The 21,463-nt window shown below is 43.3% G+C and overlaps 1 long non-coding RNA gene across 1 annotated transcript; it reads left to right on the top strand.

Moving 5' to 3' along the window:
* The first annotated feature begins 13,122 nt into the window (after positions 1-13,122).
* LOC140306705 (uncharacterized) lies at positions 13,123-21,146 on the top strand. The gene is made up of 3 exons (XR_011915779.1): positions 13,123-13,197; positions 13,380-13,430; positions 21,085-21,146. It is a non-coding gene; the product is annotated as an uncharacterized lncRNA (long non-coding RNA).
* The last annotated feature ends 317 nt before the right edge of the window (positions 21,147-21,463 follow it).

Below are 21,463 nucleotides of genomic sequence, written 5' to 3'. Positions count from 1 at the left end.
GGAAACATGTCTCACATCATAAAGAGAGATCCAGACACTTCAGCCCAGCACTTGGCAGATTCTCAGCTTGTTGGCTGCAGTCATTCTATCAGAAAACAGGAGAACATCAACCGATGGCATGTTTTTCTTGTTTTTCTTATCCTGGTTTTGCTGCTTTGACTTTTCTTTGAAGCTGACTGAAGATTTGTTTAGATTTTAACTGTCACCACTGAAAGGTCATTGAGATGGTAACAGTTTAACAGGATAAACCAAATTTAGAATGTTTTATTTTAAATGTTCACAGATAGCATCTTTAAGGCTAAAGGTTGAAATATAGGGTTATTTTTTTTCATACGATTGCATGAATATATTTTTACAATAGGACAAAGATAAAAAAAATGATCAGGTTTTAAGCCACATTTATTTATTTGTTGTCTTACATTCATTGTTTCGTCTGCTTCTTGTAGCATGAACCTACGCCTCATATCACAGCATTGTAGCCCAAGCTCATTTGCAAGAAAATGCATAAAACAAGATGCATAAGAGGCTGTGAAAAATGTTCAGCATCAAAATGCTTTTTCTGGGGTTTATTCATCATGTATGATGTAGTTCTTGTCACGGCTAAAGCCGCCTGCCAAAAGGAGCCAAGAGCAGACGCTGACATTGGGAGATTTGGGTAAAAGGCAAGATTTATTTAAAGGCAGGAGGTGTGCTGAACCAGAGAGAGGATCCAGGAGAACGGGAGACTGAGTGAGAGGGAGACGGTCAGAGAGGGATTTATCCAGGTAAAGGTGTGGGTTTATCCTCAGTCCAGGTTGGGTTCCAGAGTGGAGGGGAGGATGCCAGCTGCAGTGGTACTGAGTCAGCAGTGGGTTAGTTAGCAGGTGGGCTAGTGAGCAGGTGGGTTAGTGAGCAGGTGGGTTAGTTAGCAGTTGGGCTAGTGAGCAGGTGGGTTAGTGAGCAGGTGGGTTGGTGAGCAGGTGGGTTAGTGAGCAGGTGGGTTAGTTAGCAGGTGGGCTAGTGAGCAGGTGGGTTAGTGAGCAGGTGGGTTGGTGAGCAGGTGGGTTAGTGAGCAGGTGGGTTAGTGAGCAGGCGGGCTACTTAGCAGGTGGGTTAATGAGCAGGTGGGCTAGTGAGCAGGTGGGTTAGTGAGCAGGTGGGTTAGTTAGCAGGTGGGCTAGTGAGCAGGTGGGTTAGTGAGCTGGTGGGTTAGTGAGCAGGTGGGTTAGTAAGCAGGCGGGCTAGTGAGCAGGTGCGTTAGTTAGCAGGTGGGATAGTGAGCTGGTGGGTTAGTGAGCAGGTGGGTTAGTAAGCAGGTGGGCTAGTTAGCAGGTGGGTTAGTGAGCTGGTGGGTTAGTGAGCAGGTGGGCTTGTTAGCAGGTGGGTTAGTGAGCTGGTGGGTTAGTGAGCTGGTGGGTTAGTGAGCAGGTGGGCTAGTGAGCAGGTGGGTTAGTGAGCAGGTGGGTTGGTGAGCAGGTGGGTTAGTGAGCAGGTGGGTTAGTGAGCAGGCGGGCTACTTAGCAGGTGGGTTAATGAGCAGGTGGGCTAGTGAGCAGGTGGGTTAGTGAGCAGGTGGGTTAGTTAGCAGGTGGGTTAGTGAGCCGGTGGGTTAGTGAGCAGATGGGCTAGTTAGCGGGTGGGTTAGCGAGCAGGTGGGCTAGTTAGCAGGTGGGTTGGTGAGCAGGTGGGTTAGTGAGCTGGTGGGTTAGTGAGCAGGTGGGATAGTTAGCAGGTGGGTTAGTGAGCCGGTGGGTTAGTGAGCAGGTGGGCTAGTTAGCAGGTGGGTTAGTTAGCAGGTGGGTTAGTTAGCAGGTGGGCTAGTTAGCAGGTGGGTTAGTGAGCCGGTGGGTTAGTGAGCAGGTGGGCTAGTTAGCAGGTGGGTTAGTTAGCAGGTGGGTTAGTGAGCAGGTGGGTTAGTGAGCTGGTGGGTTAGTGAGCAGGTGGGTTAGTGAGCAGGTGGGTTAGTGAGCAGGTGGGTTAGTTAGCAGGTGGGTTGGTGAGCTGGTGGGTTAGTGAGCAGGTGGGTTAGTGAGCAGGTGGGTTAGTTAGCAGGTGGGTTGGTGAGCTGGTGGGTTAGTGAGCAGATGGGCTAGTTAGCAGGTGGGTTAGTGAGCTGGTGGGTTATTGAGCAGATGGGCTAGTTAGCAGGTGGGTTAGCGAGCAGGTGGGCTAGTTAGCAGGTGGGTTAGTGAGCTGGTGGGTTAGTGAATAGGTGGGTTAGTTAGCAGGTGGGTTAGCGAGCAGGTGGGCAAGTTAGCAGGTGGGTTAGTGAGCTGGTGGGTTAGTTAGCAGGTGGGTTAGTGATTAGGTGGGTTAGTTAGCAGGTGGGTTGGTGAGCAGGTGGGTTAGTTAGCAGGTGGGTTAGTTAGCAGGTGGGTTGGTGAGCAGGTGGGTTAGTGAGCAGGTGGGTTAGTGAGCAGTTGGGTTGGTGAGCAGGTGGGTTAGTTAGCAGGTGGGTTGGTGAGCAGGTGGGTTAGTGAGCAGGTGGGTTAGTTAACAGGTGGGTTGGTGAGCAGGTGGGTTAGTTAGCAGGTGGGTTAGTTAACAGGTGGGTTAGTGAGCAGGTGGGTTGGTGAGCTGGTGGGTTAGTTAACAGGTGGGTTAGTGAGCAGGTGGGCTGGTTAGCAGGTGGGTTAGTGAGCAGGTGGGTTAGTTAGCAGGTGGGTTGGTGAGCAGGTGGGTTAGTGAGCAGGTGGGTTAGTTAGCAGGTGGGTTAGTGAGCTGGTGGGTTAGTGAGCAGGTGGGCTAGTTAGCAGGTGGGCTAGTGAGCCGGTGGGTTAGTGAGCAGGTGGGCTAGTGAGCAGGTGGGTTAGTGAGCAGGTGGGTTAGTTAGCAGGTGGGTTAGTTAGCAGGTGGGTTAGTGAGCAGGTGGATTAGTGAGAAGGTGGGTTAGTTAGCAGGTGGGTTGGTGAGCAGGTGGGTTAGTGAGCAGGTGGGTTAGTTAGCAGGTGCAATAGTGAGCTGGTGGGTTAGTGAGCAGGTGGGCTGGTGAGCAGGTGGGCTAGTTAGCAGGTGGGTTAGTGAGCTGGTGGGTTAGTGAGCAGGTGGGTTAGTAAGCAGGCGGGCTAGTGAGCAGGTGCGTTAGTTAGCAGGTGGGATAGTGAGCTGGTGGGTTAGTGAGCAGGTGGGTAAGTAAGCAGGTGGGCTAGTGAGCAGGTGCGTTAGTTAGCAGGTGGGATAGTGAGCTGGTGGGTTAGTGAGCAGGTGGGTAAGTAAGCAGGTGGGCTAGTTAGCAGGTGGGTTAGTGAGCTGGTGGGTTAGTGAGCAGGTGGGCTTGTTAGCAGGTGGGTTAGTGAGCTGGTGGGTTAGTGAGCTGGTGGGTTAGTGAGCAGGTGGGCTTGTTAGCAGGTGGGTTAGTGAGCTGGTGGGTTAGTGAGCAGGTGGGTTAGTTAGCAGGTGGGCTAGTTAGCAGGTGGGTTAGTAAGCAGGTGGGTTAGTTAGCAGTTGGGTTGGTGAGCAGGTGGGCTAGTGAGCAGGTGGGTTAGTGATCAGGTGGGTTAGTTAGCAGGTGGGTTAGTGAGCAGTTGGGTTGGTGAGCAGGTGGGTTAGTGAGCAGGTGGGTTAGTGAGCAGTTGGGTTGGTGAGCAGGTGGGTTAGTTAGCAGGTGGGTTGGTTAGCAGGTGGGTTAGTAAGCAGGTGGGTTAGTTAGCAGGTGGGTTGGTGAGCAGGTGGGTTAGTGAGCAGGTGGGTTAGTTAACAGGTGGGTTGGTGAGCAGTTGGGTTGGTGAGCAGGTGGGTTAGTTAGCAGGTGGGTTAGTTAACAGGTGGGTTAGTGAGCAGGTGGGTTGGTGAGCTGGTGGGTTAGTGAGCAGGTGGGTTAGTTAACAGGTGGGTTGGTGAGCAGTTGGGTTGGTGAGCAGGTGGGTTAGTTAGCAGGTGGGTTAGTTAACAGGTGGGTTAGTGAGCAGGTGGGTTGGTGAGCTGGTGGGTTAGTGATTAGGTGGGTTAGTTAGCAGTTGGGTTGGTGAGCAGGTGGGTTAGTGAGCAGGTGGGTTAGTTAGCAGGTGGGTTGGTGAGCAGGTGGGTTAGTTAGCAGGTGGGTTGGTGAGCAGGTTGGTTAGTTAACAGGTTGGTTAGTGAGCAGGTGAGTCGTGAGCTGGTGGGTTAGTTAGCAGGTGGGTTAGTGAGCAGGTGGGTTAGTTAGCAGGTGGGTTAGTGAGCAGTTGGGTTGGTGAGCAGGTGGGTTAGTGAGCAGGTGGGTTAGTTAGCAGGTGGGTTGGTGAGCAGGTGGGTTAGTTAGCAGGTGAGTTGGTGAGCAGGTGGGTTAGTGAGCAGGTGGGTTAGTTAACAGGTGGGTTGGTGAGCAGGTGGGTTAGTTAGCAGATGGGTTAGTTAACAGGTGGGTTAGTGAGCAGTTGGGTTAGTTAGCAGGTGGGTTAGTGAGCAGGTGGGTTGGTGAGCAGGTGGGTTAGTTAGCAGGTGGGTTAGTGAGCAGGTGGGTTAGGGAGCAGGTGGGCTAGTTAGCAGGTGGGTTAGTGAGCAGGTGGGTTAGTTAGCAGGTGGGTTAGTGTGCAGTTGGGTTAGGGAGCAGGTGAGTTAGTGAGCAGGTGGGTTAGTAAGCAGGTGGGTTAGTTAGCAGGTGGGTTAGTGAGCCGGTGGGTTAGTGAGCAGGTGGGCTAGTTAGCAGGTGGGTTAGTTAGCAGGTGGGCTAGTGAGCGAGTGGGCTATTGAGCAGGTGGGTTAGTTAACTTGGAAATTCAGAGCAAGGAGAACAATGACGGGATCGGCACTGAGAACACAAGAAGACGAGGTAAATATGCGAAGGTAAGAGTCCTAACATGCAGCACAGAAGCCAGCCAAAGCAGCACTGAAGTTCTCCTGCAGATCTTAAGAAGGCGTCCTGACGAGCGCAGATGAGGAACAGGTGTGAGAACAGGAGGTAAACCAGACTCCGCCCCGGGCTGCCTGGAAACCTGCTCAACCCCACCTAAAACCCAGAAACCAAACAACCATCACAGCCAAGCATGATCGTGATCTAAATCAACTGGAAGGTCGATGATCAGGTGGGTTCCCCAGACAGCGTTCACTACATGCTGTATCTGTTCTGAGTGCAGCCACGTAAACATGTTAGCAGTTCAACATGTAAAACCTTTCCCATACAGAGCTCATGTGAAGGCTGCCAGCTGTTACAGAGTCTGTAAGGTCTGCTTATATCTATCTTTTCCTACACACTGCCTTGTTTTTCAAAGCTTAATATAACAGCAGGCAAAATAAAATCACACCAAACATTATCCAGAATTCCCCACGGGAGACCGTTAATCTGTTATTTCATCCAACAAATGTCAGCATTTTTTTATTCCTTACCTGTGCTGCAGTAATCGCATGAAATTGTTTTTGTTTGTGTTGATCTGTGAGAATTTTCCAATAAATTGGACTTGGTATTTATTCGTCTCTTTGTTAAAATCCAGCTGATACATGATGAGTGGAAGTGGCACAGCATTCGTTTAGCTAAAACCTCTATAAAAGCAGTTATAAGCCATATAATTTCATTTAAAAGGTCATTATTCTTATCCCTAATCCCTTCAGGTGCAAAATGACACCAGTTAGAAACATTTTATGTTGAACTACAGCTAATGCGAGGAAGCAGCAAGCCCACAAACAAAAAACTAGCATGTTGTGCTTTTTGTTGCTTATTTTTGTACAGAAATTAAAAAAAAAACTTGTGCTAATAAAGAGCAGATAAGATATAACATGTTAGCCGGTTGAAGGTTTGAGCCAACATACAAACTTCAATACAAACATACAATCTTACACTTTGGATTGTTTCATTTCAGATCTTCTGGTACGTTAAGAACCTTAAAGACCTCTCAGGTGTTCAGGAACAGGTTTGCTTTCTGTCCTCAGAGTTTTTAATGGACCATATATGTCCAGACAACTGCAGCTTTTCTTCTTTTAAATCAAAAGTTAAGTTTACCACTGCATTTGATTCATAGATTTAATTAAATTGAATTATTTTCCCTGCACAGAATCTCTCTCTCTCTGTTTTCCATGGTAAATTTAGTTTTTAATGCTTTTGTGTTCTAATTAAAGCACTTTGAATCAACTTGTTGTTGAACTACAAAATTCTGTCTCTCCTTAAGCAGGCAGCGTGGAAAAAAGAAGAAGGAAGGGAAACAGGGAGAAAAGGCTGAGCTATGCCAAATGACACAAGAAGTGGACTGAAAATCAGTGGCAACAGGTCTTATGGAGGGATGAATCCTCCCCAGAGCCCGGACCTCAACATTATTGAAGCAGTGTGGGATCATCTGACAGAGAACGGAACAAAAGGCAGCCGACATCCAAAGAAGAGCTTTGGGATGTCCTTCAAGAAGCCTGGAGAACTATTCCTGAAGACTGTAACCCCCTGCCACAGGTATGGAGAATGACTGAATGAGTGAGTATATGTTGCTTGTACACCAGCATCAGTCCTGGAAGACAGTTAAACATCCCGCACTTGCTCTTGGGGACGTACTTATTTTCCATCCAGTGAAGTGCTTTGTCAAATTTAAAATTTCTGCAGAGTTGATGCAGAACGATGAGTGGCACCTGCTCAGCGGTCAGTTTAGGAGGTGCTTGGCCTCCCGAGTGTTCGTTCTCAGCAACCGGCCCTCCAATCTAAACTGTCTAATAGGTTATTTGGTCAAAGCCTTGAATACTATCTGTGAAGAACGCCCCCAACAAGCATCAGGAGGGAAATATAAGAGGTCAATCTAAAGCCTTTCATGTAAGAATCCAAAAAATAAATTACCATTTTTTACTGGTTGTCTTGGTTACGTGTAGATACAACATATTACAACAACACTTCATCACTTCCTGGTTGGGTTTAGCCAATAATTCACTTGGCTAGAGCAAGTAAAAGATCACAGATAGGACTCAAATACTTTGTTTTAGATAGATGGATGGATGGATGGATGGATGGATGGATGGATGGATGGATGGATGGATAGATAGATAGATAGATAGATAGATAGATAGATAGATAGATAGATAGATAGATAGATAGATAGATAGATAGATAGATAGATAGATAGATAGATAGATAGATAGATAGATAGATAGATAGATAGATAGATAGATAGATAGATAGATAGATAGATAGACAGACACAAAAAACAGTCCTTTTAGTTCCTCCATTAATTTCAAAGGTACAAAATCATTAATTAAGGGTATGTACAGTAATTGCACCTTTAATAAAGTAAAGGTAGAGGAAAATGGGGAATGCTAAACCCTTAACAGAAAGGCTTACCTGGATTTTCTCCAAGTACTCAGGGTGCAGAATTGTTCCTTCAAAGACACAGAGAGGAAGCCAATACAAAGGTACGTATTTTAAGCTACAGCGCTCTGCAAGCGTACAGCTGGAGCGACAAAGCGTGCGTATCTTTGCACGACCCTCCGTGCACCTTGATTTCTGAGTACTTACCTTTAACCGGCATCATAAACATGTGTAATATGCCAACATCTGCTATCTGAAGATTCCACGAGGAATTTTTGTTGAGATCTTGGTAGAAAAAGTGACACTGGTGGCCTTGTAGATGGTTTATAATCCCTCTAAATCAAGGGCATCTTGGCTCGAGGTCATCTGCCTGCTGCAAAGTGAGCAATTATGAAAACATTAAGTATTTGGGTATAAAAACCAGACTTTTTTAACTTAATCAAACATCCTGAATCAAAATACAAGTCTGGTATTTATATATATATATATATATATATAAAAAACTACTTACAAATGAGTAGATAATTCAGGAAGTTCTGATCATTTTAATTGTGGATGCAACATGGCTGCTCGGCTGCGGGCTAATGGAGTCTGGTTTATTCTGTTGTGGTGCAGAAGTAAAGAAATATGTTTGACGCATCACTCGATTTGCATTAATGTTTGCAAAGTAGGTACTTTTGTCCAGGGACGCGACTTTCTGCCTGTTTTAACTTATGGACACAATAGAAAATACACTGTGACTTAATTTAATTAAACTGCTACAAAAGGAGCGTCTACCAGTTTTAACAGAGGAAAACATCTGCATTCGGTGGTTAGACCTGTTTTGTGGTCATATCATCATTATTTTACCTGAGTTTCTCTCTCCTGTCTGACCCAGACTGGTGCAGAAAGTGCCCAGTCAAATCTGAAAGCCTTAAAATATGCTGGGGAAAGGATGTTAAGGAAGAAACATCAGACGAGGTGTGAAGGTTGGTTAAAAGCTGACTAACTGAAATAATCTATTTAATAGTCTATTGGAGCCCATGTAAAAAGGCAGCGTTGGACCTGAGAGGCTCCAGGGTTTAGTCTGACAGAGATGTGAAACTCTTATTTTCATGCCCCATGACAGTGCTTTTTAGGTCTAAGAGTGTTTCTCTTATTACCAAAATGATGATTTCAACGTTTGTCCCAGAACTGATGGTTTCCCTGCTCAGGTTGCTCCAACAGGGAAGTGTTCTGAACCCCCATCAGATCTCATGGTGCACAACATACTCATCCCTGGATGCAGGGTTGTCCTTCACCGTTGGAAACCAGTGGAAAAATGCCACTGGAAGAATGGACAGATAATAAAAGGTTGTATTATAAGCTGATATAAAGGCTTGAAAAAACGGGGCACATATGTGACAGTAGTCTAATGTGCCGCAGGGTTGCACCTGATGCGTATAACGGTCTGTCTGCTCACTGTTACCACGTCGTAATGGTTAAAAGTAAAGTGAAAGTTTAGGAAAGCATCATGGCTTGTCTAAAAGCTGCTCCATTCACAATGATTTCTGTGTTCTTGGGTTACAGGATGACGAGTCCTGCCCCATGTGTGTGTGTTTCCAGCCCAGACTTTCTGTTTTTTCCTTTTTCATATTTTGATGTGAAATATTAGTGCAGTCTTTATTTTAATGAAAGAGAATAGAAATAAAACAAAAGCCAATGAGCAAATAATTTTTCTTTGCACGTGGAACTCACGGTAGAGCCCTGCGCGGGACTGTTTTCTTCATCCCGCTCCCGCTGAATTTCTGACCATTACCGCTCCCGCAAAACTTTGAATTACTAGAAATGCATTAATTTTGTGTCTCCTCCCGTCCAGAAATGAGAAAACGCGTCATTTTATAGGTTATTAAAAAGAGATTCATGGACATTTGTCAGACTTTGCCTTGCTTTGTCTTTGTGCTGTAAAGACCTTCTTTGAGCTTCCTTTTCACATCTTTATTGACATCCTGTCGCTGGGCTACATCCCGATCCCGCAGTGTGTTTTTTTTAGCCGCCCGCGGGTCTCGCGAGATTTGAGTTGTCCCCCGTGACCCAATCCCAATTCAGCCCTCTAACTCACGGTACCCACATACAGCAGCAGAAATATGAATATAGACATACTTGAGTTGGTGTTGGAGCAAAAACAAGAATACAAGGATAAACAATTAAATAAAAGGTCTTTGAAAGAAGTGTGAAATGAATCAGCTACTTAACCAAGAAGGTTTTTGTACCAATCATTAACCAAGCAGGTCGTAAAACAGAATCAGAATCAGTTTTATTGCCAAGTAGGTTTTCACATACAAGGAATTTGTTTTGGTGTTTGGTGCAAAGAGTGAAAAAATTAATAAATAATAATAATAATAATGAACTAGATACTTGAAAATAAACAGAGGAATATGTTTAAAAGTAGAATAAGGTAAGAATCAGTCAGATTTAGTGAGGTTCTTTAGCCTCGTTGATAAGGCTGATAGCAGTCGGGATAAAGCTGTTTTTGTGGTCTGCAGGACTGCAGCCTCCTGCCAGAGGGGAGCACCTCAAAGAGTTTGTGTCCGGGGTCGGAGGGGTCAGCTACACTCTTTGTTGCACGCTGCAGGGTCCCTGGAGGTGTGCAGGTCCTGGAGGGAAGGCAGATCTCAGCCGATCGCCCTCTCTGCAGAACGGATGATGCAATGAAACTGTGGCTGAAAGTCATGAGCCCAAAATGTTACTTTAAAACATCAGTGTGGGGACGGGGGTCGAGCTCGGTTGTTTTGGCTCAACAGTCGCAGCTCCTTTCCTCAAGCCTTTGATCTCCAGATGTGAACTTTGTGGGTCCATGAAGGATTTACAGCAGTTGGTCTGTGACTGTTTCATGTGACAAAGTGTTTCTTTATTCAGTTACGTCTCCAGTCCTTCAGCCAATATAAAGGGACACAACAGCTAACACATTCATATTTGGTGACTATTTCACATTTATCCATAAGACAAAGATTTGTTTTCAAAGGCTGTTTTGATATTCATTCATTCATTTTTATTTTTTAAAAAGATGGCTTTGGATCAAATCAAAATATTCACGTCACCGTGCACAACACTGTGCTTTTGTGCCTGCTATTTATATGCATTTTAAGCTTTTCACATGTAAATTTACATCCTTAAAATGAGATGTGAAGTGGTTGGAAGATGAGCTAAGAAGAGAGTTTCATCCCTGCACATTATCTGCAATTACAAGCAAAAAACACACGAAATGCAGTGTACATGCACACATAAACCTGTCCAAAATGTTCTTTAACAGATAAAAAAAGCAAGTTTGAAAGTTTTATTATATTTTTTCTTCGGCCGGTAGGTGAAAGAAGAAGAAAAACTGTGGACCAAGACAGTCATTTTTTACAGGAAGAAAATGAACAGATGCGATAGGTGGGAAACAACAAGGCTTCCTGTAAAGCAAAATAACTGTAGAAATCTGATATATTTTAAGTACCAACTTCAGAATTTGTGCAACAAAGGTCATTAAATTAGATTAGGCTGCACGTTCATCATCCCAACCTCCATCATTTGCAATGTCAGTGTCAAAATGTTTTTTCCAGTGTCATCAACACATAGTGTTTCCCCCATGATATGTCAAAAGAGCTGTCTTTTCTCCCGACAGAAGCAGCGGTAAGAGAGGATACAGTATGTTGTGTTCGCAGTGAGCTGTCAGAACGACCCTCGTCATCCCCACTGTTCGCTGCCTTTTATCCAACTGCTACAGTCTCACTTGAAAGGGATCAAACTTGACCCAGATATGTATGTGAAAGGGAACACAGGTTATATTCCAGTTCCCTAAGAGACCCTGCACAAATGTCTGTGTGAGTGTGTCTATAAGTGTGTGTATATATGCACACCCATTTGTCCATTTCAAAAGCTGCACACACTAAAAAGGCAGAAAACAACCAAGAAAAAAAAAACAGGCACTCAACAACACAATAGAATTTTCCACAATGGTTTCTGAGTCTGGAAATTAGAAAGTACAATGATGCACACAGCACACAATGGCCTAACAAATTGCTCATTTGTGTCTGAAAATACTCCTCTTTTTGAGTGTTTCTGCCATCACTCTGTCAGGGAGACACACAGTGACAGATTATATGTAGCTGTCATCTTTCGGGCAGGCAGAGTTCAAATGAAATGTAACATCGTTTTTCCATTTCTTCAGCGGCTCCAGATACAGATGTGAGCGCCGCTGCTTACAGCTGGAGAGCTGCAGTGATCGGGGTCACTGTCTCACACATGCTGCACACGGGGAGCCTCTCCTTTTTTACATGTATGAATTCAAAAATAGAAAAAATAACTGCTACGCTAAAAAAAATATATATATACAGCATGCGGAATGCTGCATTTATCTTTTCGCTGTAAAGAAAAACAACATTAAAACAGGCTCGCAGCAACGTGAAAAACCCATTTTAAAGAGCAGAACTTATCAGACACATCCGGCTTTCAAAAATACTAATAATAACAAATAACTGTAAATTGAATATAATATGAAGACTGTCTCACAGCTCAGTTGATGACTGCATTTATATGCCCATAATTGGCCCTCAGGACACTCACATTGGCAAAGCAGGAAAGACAATTCTTGTGCTGGTTTGTCTCGCTCAAATATATTTTTGGGAAAGCTAAAAATGACACAGAAATGTGGCAGATCCTCAGGTACTCAGGTAAAATTTGAAGACACACAAGCTTTAATTTAACAAAAATGATGCTGTGACTTCTGGCTCGTCTGTGGGTTGTGTTTGTCTTCTTGATTTAAGAAATAGCTTCAAGAGCTTTGCAAAAATGCCAAAATACACAGCAGTAATGCAGTATTTTTTTGGGCCAAATAAAACCATTTATATGTAATTCTGAAGAAATATGTGTTTTTTCCACCTATAGATCTTAAAAAGTTGCATAATTCTCTTTGCGCTGATACTAAAGCTGGACAACAATGCAGAAAAATAACACTGGAGAGGTTTAAACAAATATTTGAACATTGTCTCTGGTCATTTAAACTCAACACAGGGCAGCAGTGATAGAATATGCTGCAGACAACCAGCGCAACTAAAAGAAATGACAAGAAAAAGCTTCAGTTTTTGCACCAGAATCTGCTCAAAAGCACAAAGTATGCAACATTTCACTATTCATTAATATGAACTAAAAAGGGATTTTATCGCCTTTGTAAGAGCAACTTGTTTTGCATGTAAGATTTAAACTGAAATAGCTGCGTGACTGTGCTTATTGTACAATTTTGCACTTAGATTTCTTCCTGAATTTTGAGGCATAGAAGCATTAAATGTCATTCAATTAAATTTAGTCAGGTGCTTACAAATTGTACCAGAGTACAGTGCCTCAGTGCATTAGTAACAGCCCACTGCTACAGCAAATATACAAAGAATCATTTGAGCTGCAGCGAAAGATCTCTGAATAAATTTGTAACTCACCTGCTTCTCTTCCCTCCATCCGATCTTTTAGTGACCGAAGCTGATGACAGAGGTAATTGACACTTTTTTGTTGTTGTTTTTCCTCACCTGGAGTCACCTCCTCAGCTGACTCCTGCGTGTTTGGTTCATTCTGCGGATAAACAGGAGGTGATTTTCCAGACTGCCCTGCTTCCTGTACTCTGCAGTATGTTCTAAAAAATTATACATGATGCCTCTATATTTTTATGCATTAGAAACTCAAATAATATTAATTATAACAGCAGGGAATAGACATTTAATCAATTTTCGCTGTGCGCTTGTGCTGAAATTTGAGTTATTTTTTTCTTCTTTCTTGAAGAAGGAGAGAGGATATAATTCCTCCTATAGTTAAAATAAAGTAGGGGGAGGAGGTGAGGGGAGGTGGGTGCTGGGTGAGTGAGGGGAGGGGTGACGTCAGGTCCCATCAGGCTGACAGACCTCCTATTGGACCAGTGGAGGCTTTTAAAAGGTGCAGACAGCAGCGCACTGGAGGCTTGGTCTCCACCACAGACGCGCCGGGGCTCTCCAGCCCTCCATCCAGCACCGGAGCAGCGGAGCCGGACTGACAGCTGACAGGTGAGCGCGGAGAATCTCGCGTTTGGCGGGGAGAGAAAAAATAGACCGTAGAAAGAGTGGAGGAGGGTGGTTGTAAGACTGTGAGCTTGGGAAAAGACAAAGTATAGAGAAAGAAAGGGATCTGTCCGACAAATTTTACGCATATTAAGATTTCTTCGTCTGTTTTCTTTCTCTTGCTCTAGAGCCGGTGGATACGAGGATGCAGCGAGGCGACTGACCCTCCTCATATCAAAGTAAGTGAATCCGCATATTTTTACATAACTCAGTCTCCAAGTATCATAATCTGCACTTCAGAGAAGCAAATATTAGCCCTCCCACCACCAAACTTCTCCAAAAAGTGAGTCTCAGCTGCATATTTGGCCCCAGTGCAGCCTTAAGTGCTTGTATTGTTTTCAAGATAATGTTGCCCCGATTATTATAATAGCTGCAGTAATTAGACAGGGAAAGCAAGTTCTTTATCCAGGCTTCCCTGCGGACAGAGCAGCGTGGTCTCCGCGTTGTTACCTGCCGATGGATTATCAGCATTCCCCGCCTCGCAGCCTGTTTGGGCTCCCCGGGGTCAAATGACAACAGCTCAATGTTGAAACACTCCGCCTGAATCAATTCCCGGCTCGTCTCCTGTAGGTTGGACATTTCTTAAAGAAAGAAGCTTAACTGGTATTTTCTAAACTCGTGAAGCGGTAGCAGAAGAGGGGAAAATGAAGTTCAAAAAGAAAAAAAAAGAGCTCCTGCTGGGGCCCCCTCACAGGGAGGCAACCGCGTTGAATTTCACTTTTATAAGATTATTTCATGTGTGCACGCTCCGAGCAGCCTTCAAATTAATTTTCGTAACGCGGGGCTGTGGTGAAATTACAGCTTTTATGAGCGTGAAGAGAGGCTGATTAGAGATTTCAGCACCGGGGCGGCGGACAGCTCCCACATCTGCCCAGATGCCCCTCGGCAAGGACGGGGGAGGTGTCGTCACTGACGCCGGCTGAATCCTAAACACAGACACCGGCCTGCCCCCACCTCTCAGAGCTGAAACGTTTCCTCACTCTGTCAGAGCCTCAGTGTGTTGTTCCAAAATGCTACAGCTGAGAAAAGAGACCCCAAAGAGGGGACAGCATGAGAGGTGTGAAGGCCAAGATGCATCATGCATATTATTCATTTTTACCAAAGTCCCAAATTATTCTGGGTGACTCGGTGTGGATGTGCAGGCAGGCTCCTTCTGCCAGGGTCTGAGGTGTCAAAATGGGAGTTGGAGCACAGCCAGGACTTCTTCTTTACATTCTCCCCTCCTCTTCCTCAGCGTGAGTGCAAGAGCAGCCTCACAGTGAACATACATGCACCCACATAAACACACACATGCCCGCACCAAATGGTGTGACACAGCACATACAATCTGTAGCCATGAGAGAAATTCAGTGCTAACAGGTGTTCAAACAGGCCGCTCGGTACATTCTTCCAATTATTGCAATTAGATGCTGCCTGGTTACCACTCCATAATGTACAACTGCTGCTGTGGAGGGGAGTGTGTGTGTGTGTGTGTGTGTGTGTGTGTGAAACGTGGAGGGAGGATGGCACAGACAGACAGAAATAGAGAAAAACAGCAGGAATAAGCATGAAAAGAGGGGGTGCATTTGATGTTGTGATTGTTGCTCTCTGTGGAGGATGGGAGGAAGAAGCAAGCTGAATTATATACTATTGAGTGAACACACTCTGCATGCATAACTAAGCCCCGTTTGCCCTGAGTCATTATCAGCTTTAGCAGATTGTTTCGAAGCTGAAGGCAACAGTGTTTGATTTTAAACAAATAAATGAAAAAAACATCAGGCTCCTTCTGTACGGGAGCACAATCGCCATGTTTTAGATAAACTGGTGGCTGTTTTTGGTGGTTTGGGTTGTATGTCTGTAGCTGCCCGGCATATTGATCAGAAACAGGCCTCAGCTCATCATTTCCCCCGCTGTTTGTTTTTCTGATAACATTTCTGATGTAGAAATCAGCAAAACATGCACATCGCAATATCCGAGGCGAGGTCTTTGTCTCGTTTCTCCAGCTAAGAGTCTAAAATCACCTTTTTCTTTTATTCACAGCGGAGCAAATCTGCATGAACTACCACTTTTTACAGTTTTTACTTTAAAAATATTTCAACCAATAATCAGAATGTAATTGTGTGATGAGACACAGAGAGACCAGATCTCTGGATTTTTTCTCAGGTTCAGAAACTGTTTCCAAGACTACATATTTGAGGGCTAAATACATCAATGACAAGGAGCACAAGAGTGTGATATTTGTGTTATTTCATCATGACTGAGGGAACATCTTGATTTGATGAGTGATTGAGCTGTCATACTTTATAGTGAGCGGAGGGCAATCACAGCAGCCGCAGTCTTATCAGGGCAAGAAGAAGAAAAAAAGATAACAGGGTGCCATAAAGCAGGACAGCACAGAGCAGCCAATGGGTGTGTGTGTGTGTGTCCATAGGTGAGAGTAGATGTGTGTCATATTAAGCAGGAGATGTTTGTGGCAGCTGTCGGCCGTGTTTGAACAGCAATCACAATCAGTGGCAACAGCAGCCATGCGTGTGGTTGTGACAGCGCTGGTGGGAGACTGTGCCATCGCTCTCCGCCCTGCACCTTCTGCTCCTCCACGCCTCCTCCTCCTCTTCCTCCTGGTCTCCTCTAACCTCCCCTCGCTGCCTGTTCTTGCCTCCTCGCCTCTCCTTCAGCTGAAGTGACTGACATTGCATCAGTTCCACCACAGTTGAGGCCGGATGTGGATTGATTCTCCACCGTCTCCGGCAAACTTATTACAGCTTCAGATCTCTTTCAGTCTGCCTTCAAAAAGCCTCCTCGTACAGCCGTGAAAACAAGGTGTCCCTGTTCCTCCGGGGTGGCCTTGAATAGCTCTTCCTCAATATTGCCTGGGAAGAAAAACATGTGTACCACTACTGCTTGGCTGCGTGAGATGAGAGCTGCACAGAGCGCAGATGATTTACTTACATTTCACTGATTTTCTGTGAGGAAATTGGGTAGTTGCAGCATAAAAAATATAACAAGACACTTTAAGAAGGCAAAAATGGAACAGTTTTAGTGCAAAATACATTTTTACCTTTAACATTCAACATTTGTCTCATGGGTTGTCTGCGTTTTAAGCTGTTGTGTATCTTTGTTTTAAGGATAACTTAAGGAAGACTAACACAATAAAATGTTGAATTCCACAAAATGTGAATTTGAATGAAAGTAGAAGACTACAGTTAAAAATATGTTTATGTTATGAACTGTGACATATGTTCCTGGGTGATACAGCAGCTATAGAAACCAAGGTTTGGTGAAGCAAATTTGAAACTTTACTCTTCACCGAGTCCTCACTTTGTTTGTTCATCTTCCACCGCTGTTTAATTTCTCTTCATCTACTAAAGAAGCAGGCCAAATCTATTGTCTGATGTGGCCTTTTCATTTGCTGGAGGGGAAGAAGATAAGAAGAAAAGGGAGGAGGGGAAGGCAGGGGTGGATGAGGTTGAGGTGGTGGGGCAGTTGAAGATTGGAGAGAAAAAGAGAAAAATCAGGGAAGAGGCGTTTCTGTTTCTGAGGCTGCTTTACAATTATCTATTGACGGGGTGAAAACAAGGACAGGATTTGTTTTATCATTACTTTTACATTTTATAAGTCAGAGCTAGCTCCGAGGCGATTCTTTTCAGGATTTATTTGCTCACATTAGGGTTTAAGCACAACACTGATGCGGGTTTAAAGCTGAAACTATTTTTCACTCCATTTTCTTTTCCTCTTGTTACACACCCCCCAAAATATTTTTATCTGCATCAGGCCCTTTTTCATAAGAATTAGACCAATTATACATTGTTTAAAAACAGTTTCAAAACTGTTTAAGAATATCAATCCCGGTGTAACAATAGTGTAAAAGGACAGTTTGGTCATTTTACATCTTTGTTTGTGAAAGACAAGTGCTAAAACAGCTATTTTCTGGTTTATCTATTTAAATTAATATTATTAGATAAAGAATTTGAGGGGATAAAACAGAAAGTTTTTTTTATTTTCAGATACAGCTAACATGCCAGCCAGTCACAGACTTAAATGTTAGCTTGATGGACAGCCTGCTAGCATGAACTTATAGCAACTTATCTAGTAACTAGTAACAGCTTATAAGTAACTTATCTTCTAAAGATTTACAGCTTTAACCAGTTTCAAAAACTTAACTGCGTATATTAAGTCCATATAAATGTTGATGTGGTCTTAACTCTTAATTCCTACAGCTAACTAACACTGCCTGCCGGAATGTTATTAGCTACAGTGCTAGCTTGTTGGCGGTTACATGCTGCCATTCCGACATCTCGCCATTCCGACATGGGTCTCCAATTGTCGCACTTTTTTCCTCCTATGGTCGGAATGGCGGTATGTTTTTTTTTTTTTTTTTTTTTAACATACCGCCATTCCGACAGTTCCTTTTAATAGCCTATTTTTTACCCAAAACATTTTACACTAATGAAGGCCTCGCAAACAAACTATAATAATCTATTATCAAAATCCCCTGAAATGTCAAATATAAAAATACAGATATTAATGTAACTCTGGCGAGACTGAAACTGATTAAGCAGAAATACAGTGTCAGTGAGCTGTCACAGCAGCCAGCTGGAGCGGAGTTCTCCACAGAGCCCATGCGTCTTTTGCACGCTGTCATCATATGCAAAAGTAATAATTGCAATCACAGATATCACGGCTACTGCACAGGACACAGTTGCGAGCACTCTGCCTTGCCTTGCCAATAGGAGAGGAGAGAAATGACAGCATAGAACGTATAAAACACAACAAAATGCAGTAAAAACGTTTATTCATGTTATTCACGTGATTTATGAGTACTCGCTCCAATTTTGGGAAGCGCGAATGGGCTTTGCGCATTTGGCACAAACACACAGCCGTTGCGCAAGGCTTCATACAGCCTGTTGATATCTTAAGGACCTAACTGGTCACACCTGGGAGTAAATGTCATGTAGAGATTGTTTTTACATGACATTACAGCTGAACATATAGCTTTCATCCACAAACCAACGTGGGAGAGCCCGAAGACGCATGTGCCAGACGCACATAGGCATGCGTAAAACCAATTTTGACCACTTCATGCTGTTTATTTGCTTTCTTTTAGTTAACTTTCGTTTCTTTTGGATTCTTGTGCGTGTTATGGAGCCGTTTCGGTACATGTTTGTAAGCCTTTTTTTCCTGGATTAAATTTTCGGAAGTTGAAACGAGAGGCATTGGAGTGTGTGATTGAAAACCACCGCGGTCTGCTTCTCCTCCTCCAGTTGCCGAGACTTTGTGTCTTTAATAACGCTTACCTGTAAACATGTGTTAAACATATAAATTGCATGAACAGAAAGAAGGGACTCGCCTGTTGAGTAACGCACATTTCCATATACGGAAAGCCTTGTCGGAATGGTGGGACGTTTGAATGTCGAAATAGCGGGATGTCGGAATGGTGGGATGGCGGGATGTCGGAATGGTGGGATGTCGGAATGATGGGATGTCGGAATAGCGGGATGTCGGAATGGCGGGATGTCGGAATGGTGGGATGTCGGAATGGTGGGATGTCGGAATGGTGGGATGTCGGAATAGCGGGATGTCGGAATGGCGGTATTTCGGAATGGGTGTTGCCACCCCTTGTTGGCGTCGTTTTTCCATTAACTTTTCTTTTTAAAGAAAAAATACTGAAAGTGATTTTTAAAGTTATTTAACACCTGCTTTCACAACAAAATGAAAAATAAAATGTATTTTTAGTCAGGTAATTTAAAAAATGTTTATCTTTTTGTCCGTTTCGCCAAGCTAGCCTTGCTGCTTAAGCTAGCAATGTGGATAATCAGCAGTTTGAAATTATGCTTATGAAAGAAATATTTTTTCTGGAAGGTCTGTTATATCCAACATACAATAAAGCAGCTGTTTTGGAAATATGCTAAAAATCAATAGGTATGTGTGTCCAACAGCTGTTTGGAGCGTGCACACATGAAATAATCTATTAAAAGTACTTTCAAATGGTATATAAACTCAGTTAACAAAGGAACTTTTATGATGATATTTAATAATCATTGTTTTAAACAAATAGAGTTCCTCTGCAGCTGTAAAACAACCAACGCTTAACTTATTGGATTTGTTATAATTTTGTAACCATTAGAAAAAAAACTGCTGCATAATAAGTAGAGGGGATGGCTTTTGAAGAAATGTAACTAACTCCCGGGTCTTATTAGTAATATAGTATGGTTTTTAGACATTAGACGGCGCTATAGACATCTGAGTAGTACTAAATGATAAATGGTTTCATGACATTTAACTTCCTTAACTTTATAAAAACAAATGTCAAGAGCAGATCTCACCAAGCTTTGTAGATGTGGAAAATGTCCATCATACCACTGTCCAATAATTTCAACGTACAATTTGAATCTTAAATTATGCACCTACTTTTTCAGGTGTTTCCTCAGTTTTTCCTTGTCTGAGAAAATAATCCTCAAACTTAGATATAAGCTTACTGAATTAAACCAACCCAACTCTGACAGATGGTCAAATATCTTGAAGATGCAACAGTGAAAATGAGCCTCTGTGCAAAAAATTAGACTAGAGAAACAAAACAGATTAATGAGCAGTAGACCGATCAGCTGTTATCTCTTTCAAGCAAGTGCATGATGAGCTCAAACTGTGCAGCCCTGATTTAGGGTGATAAGTCAGACTGTGCAAATCGACCCGGCTGGCTCTTAAACCCGAGGACGAGCCATCCTTATCTGATCTGACATTTGATTCCCAGCTGTGGCATTTTTGCTGTTAAGTCTCCATTTATTTGGGTTTTAGTGAGCACTGGTGATGGCTTATTCATTTTGATTTTGTCTTGTACTGATGTGATGTGAACATTGCATTTTATTTAAAAAGGAGCAGAAAAGACTCAGCTTGTGAGCCATGATTGGCTTTGTATCTGTTCTTGGAACAAGTACAACAGCTGAATTCTCAGACTCTCTTCTCTGCACAATTACAAGAAAATATTTATTTCAATAGCACTCACAAAGAACTGTCAGCCTAAAGGAAAACACAGATTAACACAAATAAACGATCATGTCTAACAACTGCAAGGTTGCCTGACAGCATGAACATTTGTTTTCTCGTATGTTCAATAAGTCTTTACAAGATCTTCATTCTCAAGAGGCGCAAATCTAAATGTGAACCTGGATTTCTGTTATTTAATTATCAGATTCCTATAAAGGAAAAATATAAACAGTTTCACATACTTTTATTTGCATGGAAATTACATTTAATTCAAAATAGTTTGCATGCTAATCAAGTGTTCTCAGGATAAGCAGAATGAGAGAAAATTTAATTAACCTCCATAGTCATTGACGGACTTAAAAACATTTCAGGTGCTGATAATCCAGCAAATACAGCACGACTGCATCAGTCCAAGTTTTAATATCTGGTTTATATACTTACAATGTTTGTGCAGAACAGCAGAAGTCAATGTGTGCAGAGGGGGCTGTGCGCTGCTTCTCTATACATGAAATTATCCTAATACAGACAACACAGATTGTTGCTTCATTTACATTTCAATGCTTGAGACCTGCAGCCTGCACATGAAGCTCATGTGCAGAGCCACAGAGCAGAGAAGCCCTCGCAGTTTCATATGTCTTAATTTGTAACCATTCATCGCTGTATCAGAGAGGAATTTAAAAGAGAAAGCTCACACAGCAGCACGCGTCATTGTTAATGTTTGATTGCATTTAAATGCTCACATTTCTATCCCGCTTTTCAGTCTATAGAAAACGTGACAGCGCTCACAATCATTTATTTTTTGTGTGCAGGCTTGTTCGTCTATTTTTGTGTGAATGACTGCTGCAGTTAACTATTCACATTTTTCACTCCAAGGTCGACGCACAGTTCTTTAGTGAGAGACAAAACGCTTCCTCGTCCACCTGCACACTGTGAGTAACCGTCAGCATGTCGGCCATCTGCCGCCTCGTTTATCTTTACCCGTTGAATTGTGCATGCATGTTTATTTCTTGCTGAATGTGAGACTCTGTTTTGCACTCTTCTTCATGTGTGAAGTCTGTTACGAGTATACATGCAGGTGTGAAACCTGACATGCCCCAACTGCTTCGTTAGTTGTACGACTTCATTTGGTTCGTGCGATTTTGCCGTTTGTGCGTTTGTCTCCGTGCATGTGTTGTTGTTTATTTGCCGGGTGCAGCCTACTTCTTCAAGCATGAAGTGTGTTCGCTAACTTTGTGTGTGCGCGCCTGTATAT

The sequence above is a fragment of the Leuresthes tenuis genome, unplaced genomic scaffold, assembly GCF_036924035.1.
Source record: "Leuresthes tenuis unplaced genomic scaffold, fLeuTen1.0.hap1 SCAF_5, whole genome shotgun sequence".
In the NCBI taxonomy this organism is placed as follows: domain Eukaryota; kingdom Metazoa; phylum Chordata; class Actinopteri; order Atheriniformes; family Atherinopsidae; genus Leuresthes; species Leuresthes tenuis.
This window is presented reverse-complemented; position numbering and strand designations above follow the sequence as displayed.